At 47.8% G+C, this 20,922-nt stretch overlaps 1 non-coding gene across 1 annotated transcript; it reads right to left on the bottom strand.

Moving 5' to 3' along the window:
* Positions 1-18,759: 18,759 nt before the first annotated feature.
* Trnat-agu (transfer RNA threonine (anticodon AGU)) lies at positions 18,760-18,833 on the bottom strand. Its single transcript has one exon. It is a non-coding gene; the product is annotated as a tRNA-Thr (tRNA).
* Positions 18,834-20,922: the final 2,089 nt, after the last annotated feature.

Here is a 20,922-nt window from a genome sequence, read left to right as displayed (position 1 = left end):
CTAGTGTTGCTGCTCGGTGTCTGCAGGCAGCGATGCTCTGAAAGCTTCCTGTGTTCGCACCCATGTCACCTGTGCTTGCTTGTCAGAGACAGACTATCGCAAAACATACAACTCACTCCATGAATTGATTGCTACGGCATCTGTTATCAGCAGACAACTAGCAACACCAGTAGCAGCTGACTGCACGCAAAGAATAGGAATGTGCAGTGGGATTTAAGTGAACTCAGCGCAAGGCAGATCTTTCCGACATAGGCTTGAGAATCTTACGGGAACACTTGTACTGTTTCTAAATTAAGTGTAGGCGTGGGAGGAGGGTGCTTCTGCACACTAATAACAGCACGCTTGTCAATTGTGGATGCTAATCATTCGCTTGTATCTTCCTAGACACATCTGGTGGTTGTGAATTATTCCACTTGCATGGCAAGGTGCGCATGTAGGTGTGTTAAAAATTCTGGAGGCACTGGGTATTGATCCCAGTACCTCTCGCATACTAAGCGAGCGCTCTACCATCTGAGCTACGCCCGCCTCCCCGAAGACTAATGGTGCTACATACAGCCATATAGACGACACAGACCCTTGCACTCCCATTATTCAGCAGACAAACACTACTCTCTATGTATCCGTTAGTGTGTCTTTCAGGTTTCGTACATTCTGTATCGAATCGTAGTTGGCCACAATGAAAGTGGCACGTATAACGTCGAAAATAGAATTCGGACACCGCTCTGAGTAAGACCAACGTGTCGTCCACCCTCTAGACTTCAATGAGGTTAAGCCGCGATACCTAAGACAGATGACACCTCGATAACAGCCGGTCTCCACACTTACATCTTGCTCTCCTTACGTCAGTATACATCATATCAGTCTGTGACGCTGGCTTTGCAACATCTTGCGTGCCTTTAGGTTCGCCGCGACCAACACTTACCATGCACTGACCACAAAAAATGGAGACGCCGCGGCTTGAACCCTGGACCTTTCACATGCCAAGCGAACGCTCTACTAACTGAGCTACGCCCCATGCACGAGCAAACTGCGCTATTCCCCATTCTTTGCGACTCAGATGCGGACGGACACGATGGTTGGTTGGTTTGTAGCGGTGAAGGGAGCAGAGTACAAAGGGGCGGACCCGTTCATATACACAAAAGTTCCAAGTAGTTTGTGATGCTCTGGTATTGCAAATGCAAATTCCGTCTGTTTTTAACGTCTTAAATTGAAAGAGCCGTCACAAATTGCTCCGTTTTCACTCCTTGTCGACAATCATACAGCACCTGAGGTAACAAACACATCTCGAGCCCCATTGTGCACTCCATTATTCATGCCAACTCAGTGCCTCGCTCTTTACTACTGTGTACCAATCTTGTCGTCCAACTGCAAAACACTGGGCCACAACAAGTTTCCGCGTCTCCATTGCACTGCGCATACTACGAAACGCTCCCCAAACTTGGCACTCACCCTCGCAGCCGACTTTTCCGACTTTCCACGACGCTCACGCTAGTGACAGCATTATTTATAGTTCGACGTCGCGCCAAAGCGAATGAGCACATTTCGCCTACGGCTTAGGCCGCCCTCCTAGTGTGGCTGCTCGGTGTCTGCAGGCAGCGAGGGTCTGCAAGCTTCCTGTGTTCGCACCTATGTCACCTGTGCTTGCTTGTCAGAGACAGACTATCGCAAAACATACAACTCACTCCATGAATTGATTGCTACGGCATCTGTTATCAGCAGTCACAACTAGCAACACCAGTAGCAGATGACTGCACGCAAAGAATAGGAATGTGCAGTGGGATTTACGTGAACTCAGCGCAAGGCAGATCTTTCCGACATAGGCTTGAGAATCTTACTGGAACACTTGTACTGTTTCTAAATTAAGTGTAGGCGTGGGAGGAGGGTGCTTCCTGCGCACTAATAACAGCACGCTTGTCAATTGTGGATGCTTATCATTCGCTTGTATCTTCCTAGACACATCTGCTGGCTGTGAATTATTCCGCTTGCATGGCAAGGTGCGCATGTAGGTGTGTTAAAAATTCTGGAGGCACTGGGTATTGATCCCAGTACCTCTCGCATACTAAGCAAGCGCTCTACCATCTGAGCTACGCCCGTCCCCCCCCCCCCCCCCCCCGAAGACTAATGGTGCTACATACAGCCATATAGACGACACAGACCCTTGCACTCCCATTATTCAGCAGACAAACACTACTCTCTATGTATCTGTTAGGGTGTCTTTCAGGTTTCGTGCATTCTGTATCGAATCGCAGTTGGCCACAATGAAAGTGGCACATATAACGTCGAAAATAAAATTCGGACACCGCTCTGAGTAAGACCAACGTGTTGTCCACCCTCTAGACTTCAATGAGGTTAAGCCGCGATACCTAAGACAGATCTGCACTCGATGACACCTCGATAACAGCCGGTCCCCACACTTACATCTTGCTCTCCTTACGTCAGTATACATCATATCAGTCTGTGACGCTGGCTTTGCAACATCTTGCGTGCCTTTAGGTTCGCCGCGACCAACACTTACCATGCACTGACCACAAAAAATGGAGGCGCCGAGGCTTGAACCCTGGACCTTTCACATGCCAAGCGAACGCTCTAGCAACTGTTCTACGCCCCATGCACGAGCAAACTGCGCTATTCCCCATTCTTTGCGACTCAGATGCGCACGGACACGATGGTTGGTTGGTTTGTAGCGGTGAAGGGAGCAGAGTACAAAGGCGCGGACCCGTTCATATACACAAAAGTTCCAAGTAGTTTGTGATGCTCTGGTATTACAAATGCAAATTCCGTCTGTTTTTAACGTCTTAAATTGAAAGAGCCGTCACAAATTGCTCCGTTTTCACTCCTTGTCGACAATCATACAGCACCTGAGGTAACAAACACATCTCGAGCCCCATTGTGCACTCCATTATTCATGCCAACTCAGTGCCTCGCTCTTTACTACTGTGTACCAATCTTGTCGTCCAACTGCAAAACACTGGGCCACAACAAGTTTCCGCGTCTCCATTGCACTGCGCATACTACGAAACGCTCCCCAAACTTGGCACTCACCCTCGCAGCCGACTTTTCCGACTTTCCACGACGCTCACGCTAGTGACAGCATTATTTATAGTTCGACGTCGCGCCAAAGCGAATGAGCACATTTCGCCTACGGCTTAGGCCGCCCTCCTAGTGTGGCTGCTAGGAGTCTGCAGGTAGCGAGGGTCTGCAAGCTTCCTGTGTTCGCACCTATGTCACCTGTGCTTGCTTGTCAGAGACAGACTATCGCAAAACATACAACTCACTCCATGAATTGATTGCTACGGCATCTGTTATCAGCAGTCACAACTAGCAACACCAGTAGCAGCTGACTGCACGCAAAGAATAGGAATGTGCAGTGGGATTTACGTGAACTCAGCGCAAGGCAGATCTTTCCGACATAGGCTTGAGAATCTTACGGGAACACTTGTACTGTTTCTAAATTAAGTGTAGGCGTGGGAGGAGGGTGCTTCCTGCGCACTAATAACAGCACGCTTGTCAATTGTGGATGCTAATCATTCGCTTGTATCTTCCTAGACACATCTGCTGGTTGTGAATTATTCCACTTGCATGGCAAGGTGCGCATGTAGGTGTGTTAAAAATTCTGGAGGCACTGGGTATTGATCCCAGTACCTCTCGCATACTAAACGAGCGCTCTACCATCTGAGCTACGCCCGCCCCCCCGAAGACTAATGGTGCTACATACAGCCATATAGACGACACACACCCTTGCACTCCCATTATTCAGCAGACAAACACTACTCTATGTATCCGTTAGGGTGTCTTTCAGGTTTCGTGCATTCTGTATCGAATCGCAGTTGGCCACAATGAAAGTGGCACGTATAACGTCGAAAATAGAATTCGGACACCACTCTGAGTAAGACCAACGTGTTGTCCATCCTCTAGACTTTAATGAGGTTAAGCCGCGATACCTAAGACAGATGACACCTCGATAACAGCCGGTCCCCACACTTACATCTTGCTCTCCTTACGTCAGTATACATCATATCAGTCTGTGACGCTGGCTTTGCAACATCTTGCGTGCCTTTAGGTTCGCCGCGACCAACACTTACCATGCACTGACCACAAAAATGGAGGCGACGAGGCTTGAACCCTGGAACTTTCACATGCCAAGCGAACGCTCTACCAACTGATCTACGCCCTATGCACGAGCAAGCTGCGCTACTCCCCATTCTTTGCGACTCAGATGCGCACGGACACGATGGTTGGTTGGTTTGTAGCGGTGAAGGGAGCAGAGTATAAAGGGGCGGACCCGTTCATTTACACAAAAGTTCTAAGTAGTTTCGATGCTCTGGTATTACAAATGCAAATTCCGTCTGTTTTTAACGTCTTAAATTGAAAGAGCCGTCACAAATTGCTCCGTTTTCACTCCTTGTCGACAATCATACAGCACCTGAGGTAACAAACACATCTCGAGCCCCATTGTGCACTCCATTATTCATGCCAACTCAGTGCCTCGCTCTTTACTACTGTGTACCAATCTTGTCGTCCAACTGCAAAACACTGGGCCACAACAAGTTTCCGCGTCTCCATTGCACTGCGCATACTACGAAACGCTCCCCAAACATGGCACACACCCTCGCAGCCGACTTTTCCGACTTTCCACGACGCTCACGCTAGTGACAGCATTATTTATAGTTCGACGTCGCGCCAAAGCGAATGAGCACATTTCGCCTACGGCTTAGGCCGCCCTCCTAGTGTGGCTGCTCGGTGTCTGCAGGCAGCGAGGGTCTGCAAGCTTCCTGTAATCGCACCTATGTCACCTGTGCTTGCTTGTCAGAGACAGACTATCGCAAAACATACAACTCACTCCATGAATTGATTGCTACGGCATCTGTTATCAGCAGTCACAACTAGCAACACCGGTAGCAGCTGACTGCACGCAAAGAATAGGAATATGCAGTGGGATTTACGTGAACTCAGCGCAAGGCAGATCTTTCCGACATAGGCTTGAGAATCTTACGGGAACACTTGTACTGTTTCTAAATTAAGTGTAGGCGTGGGAGGAGGGTGCTTCCTGCGCACTAATAACAGCACACTTGTCAATTGTGGATGCTAATCATTCGCTTGTATCTTCCTAGACACATCTGCTGGTTGTGAATTATTCCACTTGCATGGCAAGGTGCGCATGTAGGTGTGTTAAAAATTCTAGAGGCACTGGGTATTGATCCCAGGACCTCTCGCATACTAAGAGAGCGCTCTACCGTCTGAGCTACGCCCGCCTCCCCGAAGACTAATGGTGCTACATACAGCCATATAGACGACACAGACCCTTGCACTCCCATTATTCAGCAGACAAACACTACTCTCTATGTATCCGTTAGTGTGTCTTTCACGTTTCGTGCATTCTGTATCGAATCGTAGTTGGCCACAATGAAAGTGGCACATATAACGTCGAAAATAGAATTCGGACACCGCTCTGAGTAAGACCAACGTGTTGTCCACAGTTTAGACTTCAATGAGGTTTAGCCGCGATACCTAAGACAGATGACACCTCGATAACAGCCGGTCCCCACACTTACATCTTGCTCTCCTTACGTCAGTATACATCACATCAGTCTGTGACGCTGTCTTTGCAACATCTTGCGTGCCTTTAGGTTCGCCGCGACCAACACTTACCATGCACTGACCACAAAAAATGTAGGCGCCGCGGCTTGAACCCTGGACCTTTCACATGCCAAGCGAACGCTCTACCAACTGAGCTACGCCCCATGCACGAGCGAACTGCGCTATTGACCATTCTTTGCGACTCAGATGCGCACGGACACGATGGTTGTTGGTTTGTAGCGGTGAAGGGAGCAGAGTACAAAGGCGCGGACCCGTTCATATACACAAAAGTTCCAAGTAGTTTCGATGCTCTGGTATTACAAATGCAAATTCCGTCTGTTTTTAACGTCTTAAATTGAAAGAGCCGTCACAAATTGCTCCGTTTTCACTCCTTGTCGACAATCATACAGCACCTGAGGTAACAAACACATCTCGAGCCCCATTGTGCACTCCATTATTCATGCCAACTCAGTGCCTCGCTCTTTACTACTGTGTACCAATCTTGTCGTCCAACTGCAAAACACTGGGCCACAACAAGTTTCCGCGTCTCCATTGCACTGCGCATACTACGAAACGCTCCCCAAACATGGCACACACCCTCGCAGCCGACTTTTCCGACTTTCCACGACGCTCACGCTAGTGACAGCATTATTTATAGTTCGACGTCGCGCCAAAGCGAATGAGCACATTTCGCCTACGGCTTAGGCCGCCCTCCTAGTGTGGCTGCTCGGTGTCTGCAGGCAGCGAGGGTCTGCAAGCTTCCTGTAATCGCACCTATGTCACCTGTGCTTGCTTGTCAGAGACAGACTATCGCAAAACATACAACTCACTCCATGAATTGATTGCTACGGCATCTGTTATCAGCAGTCACAACTAGCAACACCAGTAGCAGCTGACTGCACGCAAAGAATAGGAATATGCAGTGGGATTTACGTGAACTCAGCGCAAGGCAGATCTTTCCGACATAGGCTTGAGAATCTTACGGGAACACTTGTACTGTTTCTAAATTAAGTGTAGGCGTGGGAGGAGGGTGCTTCCTGCGCACTAATAACAGCACACTTGTCAATTGTGGATGCTAATCATTCGCTTGTATCTTCCTAGACACATCTGCTGGTTGTGAATTATTCCACTTGCATGGCAAGGTGCGCATGTAGGTGTGTTAAAAATTCTAGAGGCACTGGGTATTGATCCCAGGACCTCTCGCATACTAAGAGAGCGCTCTACCGTCTGAGCTACGCCCGCCTCCCCGAAGACTAATGGTGCTACATACAGCCATATAGACGACACAGACCCTTGCACTCCCATTATTCAGCAGACAAACACTACTCTCTATGTATCCGTTAGTGTGTCTTTCACGTTTCGTGCATTCTGTATCGAATCGTAGTTGGCCACAATGAAAGTGGCACGTATAACGTCGAAAATAGAATTCGGACACCGCTCTGAGTAAGACCAACGTGTTGTCCACAGTTTAGACTTCAATGAGGTTTAGCCGCGATACCTAAGACAGATGACACCTCGATAACAGCCGGTCCCCACACTTACATCTTGCTCTCCTTACGTCAGTATACATCACATCAGTCTGTGACGCTGTCTTTGCAACATCTTGCGTGCCTTTAGGTTCGCCGCGACCAACACTTACCATGCACTGACCACAAAAAATGTAGGCGCCGCGGCTTGAACCCTGGACCTTTCACATGCCAAGCAAACGCTCTACCAACTGAGCTACGCCCCATGCACGAGCGAACTGCGCTATTGACCATTCTTTGCGACTCAGATGCGCACGGACACGATGGTTGTTGGTTTGTAGCGGTGAAGGGAGCAGAGTACAAAGGCGCGGACCCGTTCATATACACAAAAGTTCCAAGTAGTTTCGATGCTCTGGTATTACAAATGCAAATTCCGTCTGTTTTTAACGTCTTAAATTGAAAGAGCCGTCACAAATTGCTCCGTTTTCACTCCTTGTCGACAATCATACAGCACCTGAGGTAACAAACACATCTCGAGCCCCATTGTGCACTCCATTATTCATGCCAACTCAGTGCCTCGCTCTTTACTACTGTGTACCAGTCTTGTCGTCCAACTGCAAAACACTGGGCCACAACAAGTTTCCGCGTCTCCATTGCACTGCGTATACTACGAAACGCTCCCCAAACTTGGCACTCACCCTCGCAGCCGACTTTTCCGACTTTCCACGACGCTCACGCTAGTGACAGCATTATTTATAGTTCGACGTCGCGCCAAAGCGAATGAGCACATTTCGCCTACGGCTTAGGCCGCCCTCCTAGTGTTGCTGCTCGGTGTCTGCAGGCAGCGAGGGTCTGAAAGCTTCCTGTGTTCGCACCTATGTCACCTGTGCTTGCTTGTCAGAGACAGACTATCGCAAAACATACAACTCACTCCATGAATTGATTGCTACGGCATCTGTTATCAGCAGTCACAACTAGCAACACCAGTAGCAGCTGACTGCACGCAAAGAATAGGAATGTGCAGTGCGATTTAAGTGAACTCAGCGCACGGCAGATCTTTCCGACATAGGCTTGAGAAACTTACGGGAACACTTGTACTGTTTCTAAATTAAGTGTAGGCGTGGGAGGAGAGTGCTTCCTGCACACTAATAACGGCACGCTTGTCAATTGTGGATGCTAATCATTCGCTTGTATCTTCCTAGACACATCTGCTGGTTGTGAATTATTCCACTTGCATGGCAAGGTGCGCATGTAGGTGTGTTAAAAATTCTGGAGGCACTGGGTATTGATCCCAGTACCTCTCACATACTAAGCAAGCGCTCTACCATCTGAGCTACGCCCGCCTCCCCGAAGACTAATGGTGCTACATACAGCCATATAGACGACACAGACCCTTGCACTCCCATTATTCAGCAGACAAACACTACTCTCTATGTATCCGTTAGTGTGTCTTTTAGGTTTCGTACATTCTGTATCGAATCGTAGTTGGCCACAATGAAAGTGGCACGTATAACGTCGAAAATAGAATTCGGACACCGCTCTGAGTAAGACCAAGGTGTTGTCCACCCTCTAGACTTCAATGAGGTTAAGCCGCGATACCTAAGACAGATGACACCTCGATAACAGCCGGTCTCCACACTTACATCTTGCTCTCCTTACGTCAGTATACATCATATCAGTCTGTGACGCTGGCTTTGCAACATCTTGCGTGCCTTTAGGTTCGCCGCGACCAACACTTACCATGCACTGACCACAAAAAATGGAGGCGCCGCGGCTTGAACCCTGGACCTTTCACATGCCAAGCGAACGCTCTACCAACTTATTTTTTTTTTTTTTTTTTTTTTTTTTGGGCCTCCCATCACCCATTTTAGCCCATCCTTGCGCTCTCCATAATTCGCCTTCATCGGCGTCGGCTTCTCACGCCATGTACATTACCATAAACTGATGAGACGAAGTTAATCCCTTTATCGTGGAGAAACTAATGTACCCCTTCTTTGGGCTTATTGATAATGTGAAAAAAGAATGAAGTCTGCAGTAGGTAGAAACAGAAGTTATGTTCAGTTTGTTTCCTTCTTCATCGCTGTTTTTTGTTGTCACACTTAAAGCAAATAGTCTTCCTTGACAAAGAAACGTCAGAGGGCATTTCGAAACTGCCTCTTCTCTCTGAAAATGCTTAAAAAACAAACCATATTCGGTGAGAAGCAACTATTTATAATGGCTTCTTGAAAAATAAATTAATAAACGTTGAACTCAAAGAACGGCAATTCCGGTAAAAGCTAATTTTTTTTTTTTTTTTTTTTTTTTCACGATTGTTAAGTAGGTTAGTAGTGGTGAACACTCTCTTACGTTTGTCTTCTGTGTCCGCAGATATTTCTTGTTAATTCTTTTACATCAAGGTCTTGATTAAAAAATTTGCGTATGTTTCTTTATATTTACTAGTCTTCAGTAACATGTGATGCTCAGTTAGCAGAGAGATCCAAAAATCCTCTTGGCTTTTCTCTTCCTTCGTGAAGAGGTAATGGACCGTTGCCGCTTTCAGCCAATTGACTGCGTTGCGTTTCGTGTTAGGAAAGGGTACATCATCCGGTGTCAAAAAGTCCGCAGGCGTTATAGCGTTAGGTGACGTTCGAAGGATGAGTGCCAGCTTTCGTCGGACATTCAGCCAGATATCTTTAACCTTGTCGCACACGAAACGATGTTCTTCGTTATCAATTAAACTACACGTTGCACACAAAGGCGAATCCGCTAAGTGGATCGAATGAAGTTTCGAGTTTGTTGCAACTTTCCTATTTACAATAAAGTACCATGTTGCTTTCAGATGAGTAGCTAAGTTACGGTTATGAATATTTGCCCATATCACTTTCCAGTTAGAACATGGATAGTTTTGTTCTATTTTGTTGTTCTTCTTTTCTCCCATCAATTTGCCATATATTTCTTTTACGTTTGTCATGTCTTTTTCCGGAATTCTTGAACGTAGGTAGCTATATTCTATTAAAAACCATCGTAAATGGTAAAGTCCGCTCGGTATGTGCTGCACATTAATGGGTGGAGAGAGGTCATCTGGAGCTATTTCAGATAGCAAGTGCGCGGCGATACAGCTGCCGGATTGTCTCCATTGTTGAAACGTATTGGAGATGTACAGAGCCTGCGACTTTTTAGTAACATTCGTTAAGTTTAAGCCGCCATTATTAGTGGCGAGCGTCAGAGTGTCATACTGGATTTTAAATATGTGGCCACGGCTCACAAAATAGCCTATTGCTGACATAATTTGTTTGGCGATGCCGGCGGGTATTGGCAGTATCTGGGCGACATAATTGACTTTGGAAGTAATAGAGACGTTCGCTAAAGACACTCTCTGAATTTCATTTAATTGTCGAATACTATGTGTCCGTACACTAGCTCGTATGGTAGTTAGTACTTGTCTATAGTTGGCCGCAATAGTTTGACGTATATTTTTTCGGAAATCAATGCCGAGACACTTCAAGGCTGTTAGCTCACGTAACTGACCGTGTGTGCGCATGCCAATGCCACATCCGATATTGAATATGCCGGACTTGGTTTTGTTTAACCTCGCGGCTGACGCTCGTTCGTATTTGTCTATTATGTGCATTGCCGTCTCGACTTCCACTACATTCATAACGAGAAACCCAACATCGTCCGCATAAGCTTTACATATTATTTTGTTTCCTCGTATTTGCAATCCTTGTAACCGCTGAGTCAAGGTAGCGAGCAAAGGTTCGATGGCCATGGCAAAAAGTGCCATGGACAACGGACAACCTTGCCTGACGGAACATGCGATCTCGACTGGCCGGCTAGGCTGTCCATTTATGATGATTCTGGAGGAGTTATTCGTTACCAAACGTCGTATGAGGTCGACGAATCTCGGCGGAAAACCCATTGCGCCCATCGTTTTCAGGAGGTAGGAGTGGCTGATCCTGTCGAAGGCTTTATCGAAATCTAACGACACGATGGCACATTTTAGTCGACATACTTCTGCTATTGAAATTATGTCGCGGTAGTCGGACAGCGTCTGCTGAATTTTCCTATCTTTGCCCACGCTAGACTGATATGGGCCGGTGACGCTGGCCATTACATTTTTAAGTCTGTGGGCTAAGAGCCGCGAAAAAATTTTATAGTCACTGTTCAGCAGAGTGATTGGTCTCAAATTTCCAATTTTCTTGCCAGCCGATTTTTTTGCGATTAACACTATCATACCTTCACGAAAATCTTTCGGTATCTCCTTATTGAGGTTCAGAAGTTCATTACAGATGCATGTAATTCTATGTTTTATATGTTCCCAGAAGACTTGATAAAATTCTGCTGGTATGCCGTCAGCTCCAGGGGATTTATTTTTTGCACTTTGATAGACAGCATAGTGTACATCGTCTTCGGTCGCCTCCGCTATTAGAGCTTCCGCGTACGCGTTACCAACGCGTCCTTGCAGGTGGGTCAGTAAATCGTCCTGTGCTTTTTCGTCTACCTCTTTATGTGAAAACAAGTTGTCGAAATGGGTTAGTATTTCTGCTTTTATGTCGTTGTGCATTGTCAAGGTGGTTCCATTATCAGTTTTAAGCTCCGTCAGTATTTTGCGGAATCCTCGTTTAGTTTCACGAATCACATGATATATCGAAGTGGCTTCTTTTTGCGCCACAGTCTCTGCTCTTGACCTTATTTGGTATCCTTCAAGCTGTTGTCGCCTTAATGTCAGTATTTTTGCCTGGATTTTTTTAATTCTCCCATGGTTCCCAATAGCTGTAGCACCTTGCAGGTAGAGTTCTCGGAGACAATGAAAGTAAAATTCTATCGTTCTTTTCCGCCAAAAGCTCTTCTCCCGGGAGTAGTTGATGAAACATCTCCGGATCTGAGGTTTGGCGCATTTGAGCCACCAATCCAAGGTCGACTGGTAAGAGCTGAGTTTGGTCTCGCAGGCTCTCCAAGTGGTGAGAAAGGCTTCTCGACAGGCAGGATCTTTTAAGTGTGAAACATTAAGTTTCCATGGCCCTTTATATCGACAGGTTCCTTGTCGTTCCAAATTTAATGTGCATATATATGCAGCGTGGTCCGAAAAAACGGTTGGCCAAACTTCAGACTGCAGGATGCGGTGTTTCAGATTGGGCGAGACATATATTCGATCCAACCGGCTCGCTGAATGATTAGTGAGGTGGGTAAAGCCGGGTGCCGCGCCGTGCTTTTGCTCCCACGAATCAGTTAAACGGAGGTCGGTGACGATACGTTCCAGGTCCGGCGATTTGTTGTAGTTCGGAGTTTGGTCTTTGGCATGTATGACACTGTTAAAGTCGCCTCCAAGGATGGTATGGGTGCAGTGTACACCAAACAAAGGAACAATTCCCTCCTTAAAAAACTGTGCTCGTTGGCACCGATTGGTAGAACCAGATGGGGCATAGACATTAATAATCCTGGTGTTATAAAGCGTGCCGGCAATGCCTCTGCCGTTAGGCAGTTTTGTTACGTCTGTAATGACGACGCCCTCTTTGAAAAGAAATGCGGTACCCAAATCACATCCAATTCCAGGATTGACTATCGCATTATACCCCTGTATGAAGTCAAGTTCGATGTTTGTTACTTCTTGTAAAAACAAAATGTCCACATCAGCTGCATACAGGAAATCTTTTAAATTTTGTAAATTAAATGGGCTACAAATTTTATTGATGTTCAGCGTAGCGATCTTATAGGCCTGCAACGGAACTACGTTAGCCAAGACGGGAGTGTAATTAGGAAAAACTCTGGCAACATATCATGTCGAAAAAACATTAAGAAATCTGACCCGAGAGACATGTGGACACAAGTCAGTAAAACCGTTCAGACTAGAAATATTCATGACTTGGGAAGGGATCAGTCGGCTTCTCCGTGTCTGGGACAGTATCCGTCGCGGCGATGACATTCAAGACGACGTCATCGCGTGGTGTGGCCATCGTGGTGACTGTAACGGTTCCTGTGGTGTCCATAATTTCGTCCTCCTTTGTAGTGTCGTCGACATCGTCTGCCCACGGATTCGACAGCCCTGTCATCGGTTCGTCATTAAGTGGTGCACTATATTCAGGTGTTTGCTGGTGATTTTTATCTTCGGTTCGGGTAATTGCTACGTCATCGGAGGGCAAACTGGCAGAACCGGAGGTACTATCCAAGGACACAGGGTCTTCGTTAGATGACTGCTGATTGCACTGCAAGTTCTCAGATGCAGATTGACGTATTTTGCCCCCTATTTGCTTCGCCTGTTCACGCAGTTGTGGTGCAGTCTGCTCTGCACCTTGACGCGCGATCCTCCGTTTTTTAGATTTCTTGGGAGATGCGTCTCGTGGTGGACTTTGGACGGTACCTGAAGAAGCCTCAGGTTGCAAAGTAGCACTACTCGAAGTGACTGACGCCAGGTCTGATTTCATTGCACTTGACGGGCTGTGGTCAGTGCCTAAGGCAGCTGCAGGATTCGGAAGAGCACCACTAGAAACGACTGGTTGCGAGTCCGTTTTCTGTGCACCTGATACGCTTTTGATACCTCCTAAAGAAGCTCCAGGATGCAGAGGAGCACTACCCGAAGCGACTGAGGTCGCCTCCGTATCCATTGCCTCATTGGGCGATTCCACGGCGACAAGGGCAGGAGCAGATATGTCTTCGCAGGAGGGTTGAGTGTCTACAGATGCTACACCTGAGTCGGTCGGTTGGTCGGTCGCTTGTGGGTCGGTATTCGTAGTAACTTCGGGGGGCGCAGTGGCACTTGCAAAACCGCGCGCTACGGCGACATATGTCACGGGCAGCGTTGACATAGCAGGGGGCCTGACGGCATCGCCAGCAGGTAGTTGCGCCACTCGCCTTTGAACACAGTCTGCACGAACGTGGCCTGGTAAATTGCAGACAGCACACGTTTTCGGTTGGTCATCATACATCACAACAGCTCTATATCCGCAGACGTTTATAAACGACGGAATGTGCTTCTGCAATTCGACTTTTAATTGGCGCACACCATTCAAAACAGGGAATTTGTGTGCAGCAGACCACCGTTCGGCAATATTACTCAAAACTTTCCCGTATGGAGCAATAACAGCATTTATCTGGTCACTTGTAATTTCAAAGGGAAGTTGAAAGACTCGCACGGTCCGAATACCTAGACCAGCATGGGCAAAGGTAACCTCCCCAACATTTCCGTCAGCATGTTTAAATTTCAGAATGCCACCACAAGATCGAACTATCCTTTCACACAATTCTGGACTGGCAAGTTTCACGAAAACCACACTGTTCATAATCGAGAAATGTATGCCGATAATATCATCAAGTCCTATTTTAACATCATCCTCTAACCACTGTTCAACATCAAATGACCTCGGTCGGACAAAGTTGCGATCAAACGTGAATTTCAAAGTATCTTTTCGTTGCGGTTGCGACATCTCTTAATTCATTTTCATGTCTACACAAATACTATGGACAGCGACGCGTTGCAGCAAGAGCAGAGACTTACCACGCGGAGCTAACGCAGCACAGCACACAGCACGGCACGTCCGACCTCCAGCGCAGCCGCTGGCTGACTGTGCCAACTGAGCTACGCCCCATGCACGAGCAAACTGCGCTATTCCCCATTCTTTGCGACTCAGATGCGCACGGACACGATGGTTGGTTGGTTTGTAGCGGTGAAGGGAGCAGAGTACAAAGGCGCGGACCCGTTCATATACACAAAAGTTCCAAGTAGTTTCGATGCTCTGGTATTGCAAATGCAAATTCCGTCTGTTTTTAACGTCTTAAATTGAAAGAGCCGTCACAAATTGCTCCGTTTTCACTCCTTGTCGACAATCATACAGCACCTGAGGTAACAAACACATCTCGAGCCCCATTGTGCACTCCATTATTCATGCCAACTCAGTGCCTCGCTCTTTACTACTGTGTACCAATCTTGTCGTCCAAGTGCAAAACACTGGGCCACAACAAGTTTCCGCGTCTCCATTGCACTGCGCATACTACGAAACGCTCCCCAAACTTGGCACCCACCCTCGCAGCCGACTTTTCCGACTTTCCACGACGCTCACGCTAGTGACAGCCTTATTGATAGTTCGACGTCGCGCCAAAGCAAATGAGCACATTTCGCCTACGGCTTAGGCCGCCCTCCTAGTGTGGCTGCTCGGTGTCTGCAGGCAGCGAGGGTCTGCAAGCTTCCTGTGTTCGCACCTATGTCACCTGTGCTTGCTTGTCAGAGACAGACTATCGCAAAACATACAACTCACTCCATGAATTGATTGCTACGGCATCTGTTATCAGCAGTCACAACTAGCAACACCAGTAGCAGCTGACTGCACGCAAAGAATAGGAATGTGCAGTGGGATTTACGTGAACTCGGCGCAAGGCAGATCTTTCCGACATAGGCTTGAGAATCTTACTGGAACACTTGTACTGTTTCTAAATTAAGTGTAGGTGTGGGAGGAGGGTGCTTCCTGCGCACTAATAACAGCACGCTTGTCAATTGTGGATGCTTATCATTCGCTTGTATCTTCCTAGACACATCTGCTGGCTGTGAATTATTCCACTTGCATGGCAAGGTGCGCATGTAGGTGTGTTAAAAATTCTGGAGGCACTGGGTATTGATCCCAGTACCTCTCGCACACTAAGCGAGCGCTCTACCATCTGAGCTACGCCCGCCCCCCCGAAAAATACTGGTGCTACATACAGCCATATAGACGACACAGACCCTTGCACTCCCATTATTCAGCAGACAAACACTGCTCTCTATGTATCCGTTAGGGTGTCTTTCAGGTTTCGTGCATTCTGTATCGAATCGTAGTTGGCCACAATGAAAGTGGCACATATAACGTCGAAAATAGAATTCGAACACCGCTGTGAGTAAGACCAACGTGTTGTCCACCCTCTAGACTTCAATGAGGTTAAGCCGCGATACCTAAGACAGATCTGCACTCGATGACACCTCGATAACAGCCGGTCCCCACACTTACATCTTGCTCTCCTTACGTCAGTATACATCATATCAGTCTGTGACGCTGGCTTTTGCAACATCTTGCGTGCCTTTAGGTTCGCCGCGACCAACACTTACCATGCACTGACCACAAAAGATGGAGGCGCCGCGGCTTGAACCCTGGACCTTTCACATGCCAAGCGAACGCTCTAGCAACTGAGCTACGCCCCATGCACGAGCAAACTGCGCTATTCCCCATTTTTTGCGACTCAGATGCGCACGGACACGATGGTTGGTTGGTTTGTAGCGGTGAAGGGAGCAGAGTACAGAGGCGCGGACCCGTTCATATACACAAAACTTCCAAGTAGTTTGTGATGCTCTGGTATTACAAATGCAAATTCCGTCTGTTTTTAACGTCTTAAATTGAATGAGCCGTCACAAATTGCTCCGTTTTCACTCCTTGTCGACAATCATACAGCACCTGAGGTAACAAACACTTCTCGAGCCCCATTGTGCACTCCATTATTCATGGCAACTCAGTGCCTCGCTCTTTACTACTGTGTACCAATCTTGTCGTCCAACTGCAAAACACTGGGCCACAACAAGTTTCCGCGTCTCCATTGCACTGCGCATACTACGAAACGCTCCCCAAACTTGGCACTCACCCTCGCAGCCGACTTTTCCGACTTTCCACGACGCTCACGCTAGTGACAGCATTATTTATAGTTCGACGTCGCGCCAAAGCGAATGAGCACATTTCGCCTACGGCTTAGGCCGCCCTCCTAGTGTGGCTGCTCGGTGTCTGCAGGCAGCGAGGGTCTGCAAGCTTCCTGTGTTCGCACCTATGTCACCTGTGCTTGCTTGTCAGAGACAGACTATCGCAAACATACAACTCACTCCATGAATTGATTGCTACGGCATCTGTTTTCAGGAGTCACAACTAGCAACACCAGTAGCAGCTGACTGCACGCAAAGAATAGGAATGTGCAGTGGGATTTACGTGAACTCAGCGCAAGGCAGATCTTTCCGACATAGGCTTGAGAATCTTACGGGAACACTTGTACTGTTTCTAAATTAAGTGTAGGCGAGGGAGGAGGGTGCTTCCTGCGCACTAATAACAGCACGCTTGTCAATTGTGGATGCTAATCATTCGCTTGTATCTTCCTAGACACATCTGCTGGTTGTGAATTATTCAACTTGCATGGCAAGGTGCGCATGTAGGTGTGTTAAAAATTCGGGAGGCACTGGGTGTTGATCCCAGTACCTCTCGCATACTAAGCGACTGCTCTACCATCTGAGCTACGCCCGCCCCCCCGAAGACTAATGGTGCTACATACAGCCATATAGACGACACAGACCCTTGCACTCCCATTATTCAGTAGACAAACACTACTCTCTATGTATCTGTTAGGGTGTCTTTCAGGTTTCGTGCATTCTGTATCGAATCGCAGTTGGCCACAATGAAAGTGGCACGTATAACGTCGAAAATAAAATTCGGACACCGCTCTGAGTAAGACCAACGTGTTGTCCACCCTCTAGACTTCAATGAGGTTTAGCCGCGATACCTAAGACAGATGACACCTCGATAACAGCCGGTCCCCACACTTACATCTTGCTCTCCTTATGTCAGTATACATCATGTCAGTCTGTGACGCTGGCTTTGCAACATCTTGCGTGCCTTTAGGTTCGCCGCGACCAACACTTACCATGCACTGCCCACAAAAAATCGAGGCGACGAGGCTTGAACCCTGGACCTTTCACATGCGAAGCGAACGCTCTAGCAACTGAGCTACGCCCCATGCACGAGCAAACTGCGCTATTCCCCATTCTTTGCGACTCAGATGCGCACGGACACGATGGTTGGTTGGTTTGTAGCGGTGAAGGGAGCAGAGTACAGAGGCGCGGACCCGTTCATATACACAAAACTTCCAAGTAGTTTGTGATGCTCTGGTATTACAAATGCAAATTCCGTCTGTTTTTAACGTCTTAAATTGAATGAGCCGTCACAAATTGCTCCGTTTTCACTCCTTGTCGACAATCATACAGCACCTGAGGTAACAAACACATCTCGAGCCCCATTGTGCACTCCATTATTCATGCCAACTCAGTGCCTCGCTCTTTACTACTGTGTACCAATCTTGTCGTCCAACTGCAAAACACTGGGCCACAACAAGTTTCCGCGTCTCCATTGCACTGCGCATACTACGAAACGCTCCCCAAACTTGGCACTCACCCTCGCAGCCGACTTTTCCGACTTTCCACGACGCTTACGCTAGTGACAGCATTATTTATAGTTCGACGTCGCGCCAAAGCGAATGATCACATTTCGCCTACGGCTTAGGCCGCCCTCCTAGTGTGGCTGCTCGGTGTCTGCAGGCAGCGAGGGTCTGCAAGGTTCCTGTGTTCACACCTATGTCACCTGTGCTTGCTTGTCAGAGACAGACTATCGCAAAACATACAACTCACTCCATGAATTGATTGCTACGGCATCTGTTATCAGCAGTCACAACTAGCAACACCAGTAGCAGCTGACTGCACGCAAAGAATAGGAATGTGCAGTGGGATTTACGTGAACTCAGCGCAAGGCAGATCTTTCCGACATAGGCTTGAGAATCTTACGGGAACACTTGTACTGTTTCTAAATTAAGTGTAGGCGTGGGAGGAGGGTGCTTCCTGCACACTAATAACAGCACGCTTGTCAATTGTGGATGCTAATCATTCGCTTGTATCTTCCTAGACACATCTGCTGGTTGTGAATTCTTCCACTTGCATGGCAAGGTGCGCATGTAGGTGTGTTAAAAATTCTGGAGGCACTGGGTATTGATCCCAGAACCTCTCGCATACTAAGCGAGCGCTCTACCATCTGAGCTACGCCCGCCCCACCGAAGACTAATGGTGCTACATACAGCCATATAGACGACACAGACCCTTGCACTCCCAATTATTCAGCAGACAAACACTACTCTCTAGGTATCTGTTAGGGTGTCTTTCAGGTTTCGTGCATTCTGTATCGAATCGCACTTGGCCACAATGAAAGTGGCACATATAACGTCGAAAATAAAATTCGGACACCGCTCTGAGTAAGACCAACGTGTTGTCCACCCTCTAGACTTCAATGAGGTTAAGCCGCGATACCTAAGACAGATCTGCACTCGATGACACCTCGATAACAGCCGGTCCCCACACTTACATGTTGCTCTCCTTACGTCAGTATACATCATATCAGTCTGTGACGCTGGCTTTGCAACATCTTGCATGCCTTTAGGTTCGCCGCGACCAACACTTACCATGCACTGCCCACAAAAAATGGAGGCGCCGAGGCTTGAACCCTGGACCTTTCACATGCCAAGCGAACGCTCTAGCAACTGAGCTACGCCCCATGCACGAGCAAACTGCGCTATTCCCCATTCTTTGCGACTCAGATGCGCACGGACACGATGGTTGGTTGGTTTGTAGCGGTGAAGGGAGCAGAGTACAAAGGCGCGGACCCGTTCATATACACAAAACTTCCAAGTAGTTTGTGATGCTCTGGTATTACAAATGCAAATTCCGTCTGTTTTTAACGTCTTAAATTGAAAGAGCCGTCACAAATTGCTCCGTTTTCACTCCTTGTCGACAATCATACAGCACCTGAGGTAACAAACACATCTCGAGCCCCATTGTGCACTCCATTATTCATGCCAACTCAGTGCCTCGCTCTTTACTACTGTGTACCAATCTTGTCGTCCAACTGCAAAACACTGGGCCACAACAAGTTTCCGCGTCTCCATTGCACTGCGCATACTACGAAACGCTCCCCAAACTTGGCACTCACCCTCGCAGCCGACTTTTCCGACTTTCCACGACGCTCACGCTAGTGACAGCATTATTTATAGTTCGACGTCGCGCCAAAGCGAATGAGCACATTTCGCCTACGGCTTAGGCCGCCCTCCTAGTGTGGCTGCTCGGTGTCTGCAGGCAGCGAGGGTCTGCAAGCTTCCTGTGTTCGCACCTATGTCACCTGTGCTTGCTTGTCAGAGACAGACTATCGCAAAACATACAACTCACTCCATGAATTGATTGCTACGGCATCTGTTATCAGCAGTCACAACTAGCAACACCAGTAGCAGCTGACTGCACGCAAAGAATAGGAATGTGCAGTGGGATTTACGTGAACTCGGCGCAAGGCAGATCTTTCCGACATAGGCTTGAGAATCTTACTGGAACACTTGTACTGTTTCTAAATTAAGTGTAGGTGTGGGAGGAGGGTGCTTCCTGCGCACTAATAACAGCACGCTTGTCAATTGTGGATGCTTATCATTCGCTTGTATCTTCCTAGACACATCTGCTGGCTGTGAATTATTCCACTTGCATGGCAAGGTGCGCATGTAGGTGTGTTAAAAATTCTGGAGGCACTGGGTATTGATCCCAGTACCTCTCGCACACTAAGCGAGCGCTCTACCATCTGAGCTACGCCCGCCCCCCCGAAAAATACTGGTGCTACATACAGCCATATAGACGACACAGACCCTTGCACTCCCATTATTCAGCAGACAAACACTGCTCTCTATGTATCCGTTAGGGTGTCTTTCAGGTTTCGTGCATTCTGTATCGAATCGTAGTTGGCCACAATGAAAGTGGCACATATAACGTCGAAAATAGAATTCGAACACCGCTGTGAGTAAGACCAACGTGTTGTCCACCCTCTAGACTTCAATGAGGTTAAGCCGCGATACCTAAGACAGATCTGCACTCGATGACACCTCGATAACAGCCGGTCCCCACACTTACATCTTGCTCTCCTTACGTCAGTATACATCATATCAGTCTGTGACGCTGGCTTTTGCAACATCTTGCGTGCCTTTAGGTTCGCCGCGACCAACACTTACCATGCACTGCCCACAAAAGATGGAGGCGCCGCGGCTTGAACCCTGGACCTTTCACATGCCAAGCGAACGCTCTAGCAACTGAGCTACGCCCCATGCACGA

Source organism: Schistocerca gregaria, chromosome 10 (assembly GCF_023897955.1).
Source record: "Schistocerca gregaria isolate iqSchGreg1 chromosome 10, iqSchGreg1.2, whole genome shotgun sequence".
In the NCBI taxonomy this organism is placed as follows: Eukaryota; Metazoa; Arthropoda; class Insecta; order Orthoptera; family Acrididae; genus Schistocerca; species Schistocerca gregaria.
The sequence above is the reverse complement of the archived record's forward strand: the minus strand, read 5'-3'. Positions and strand labels throughout refer to the sequence as shown.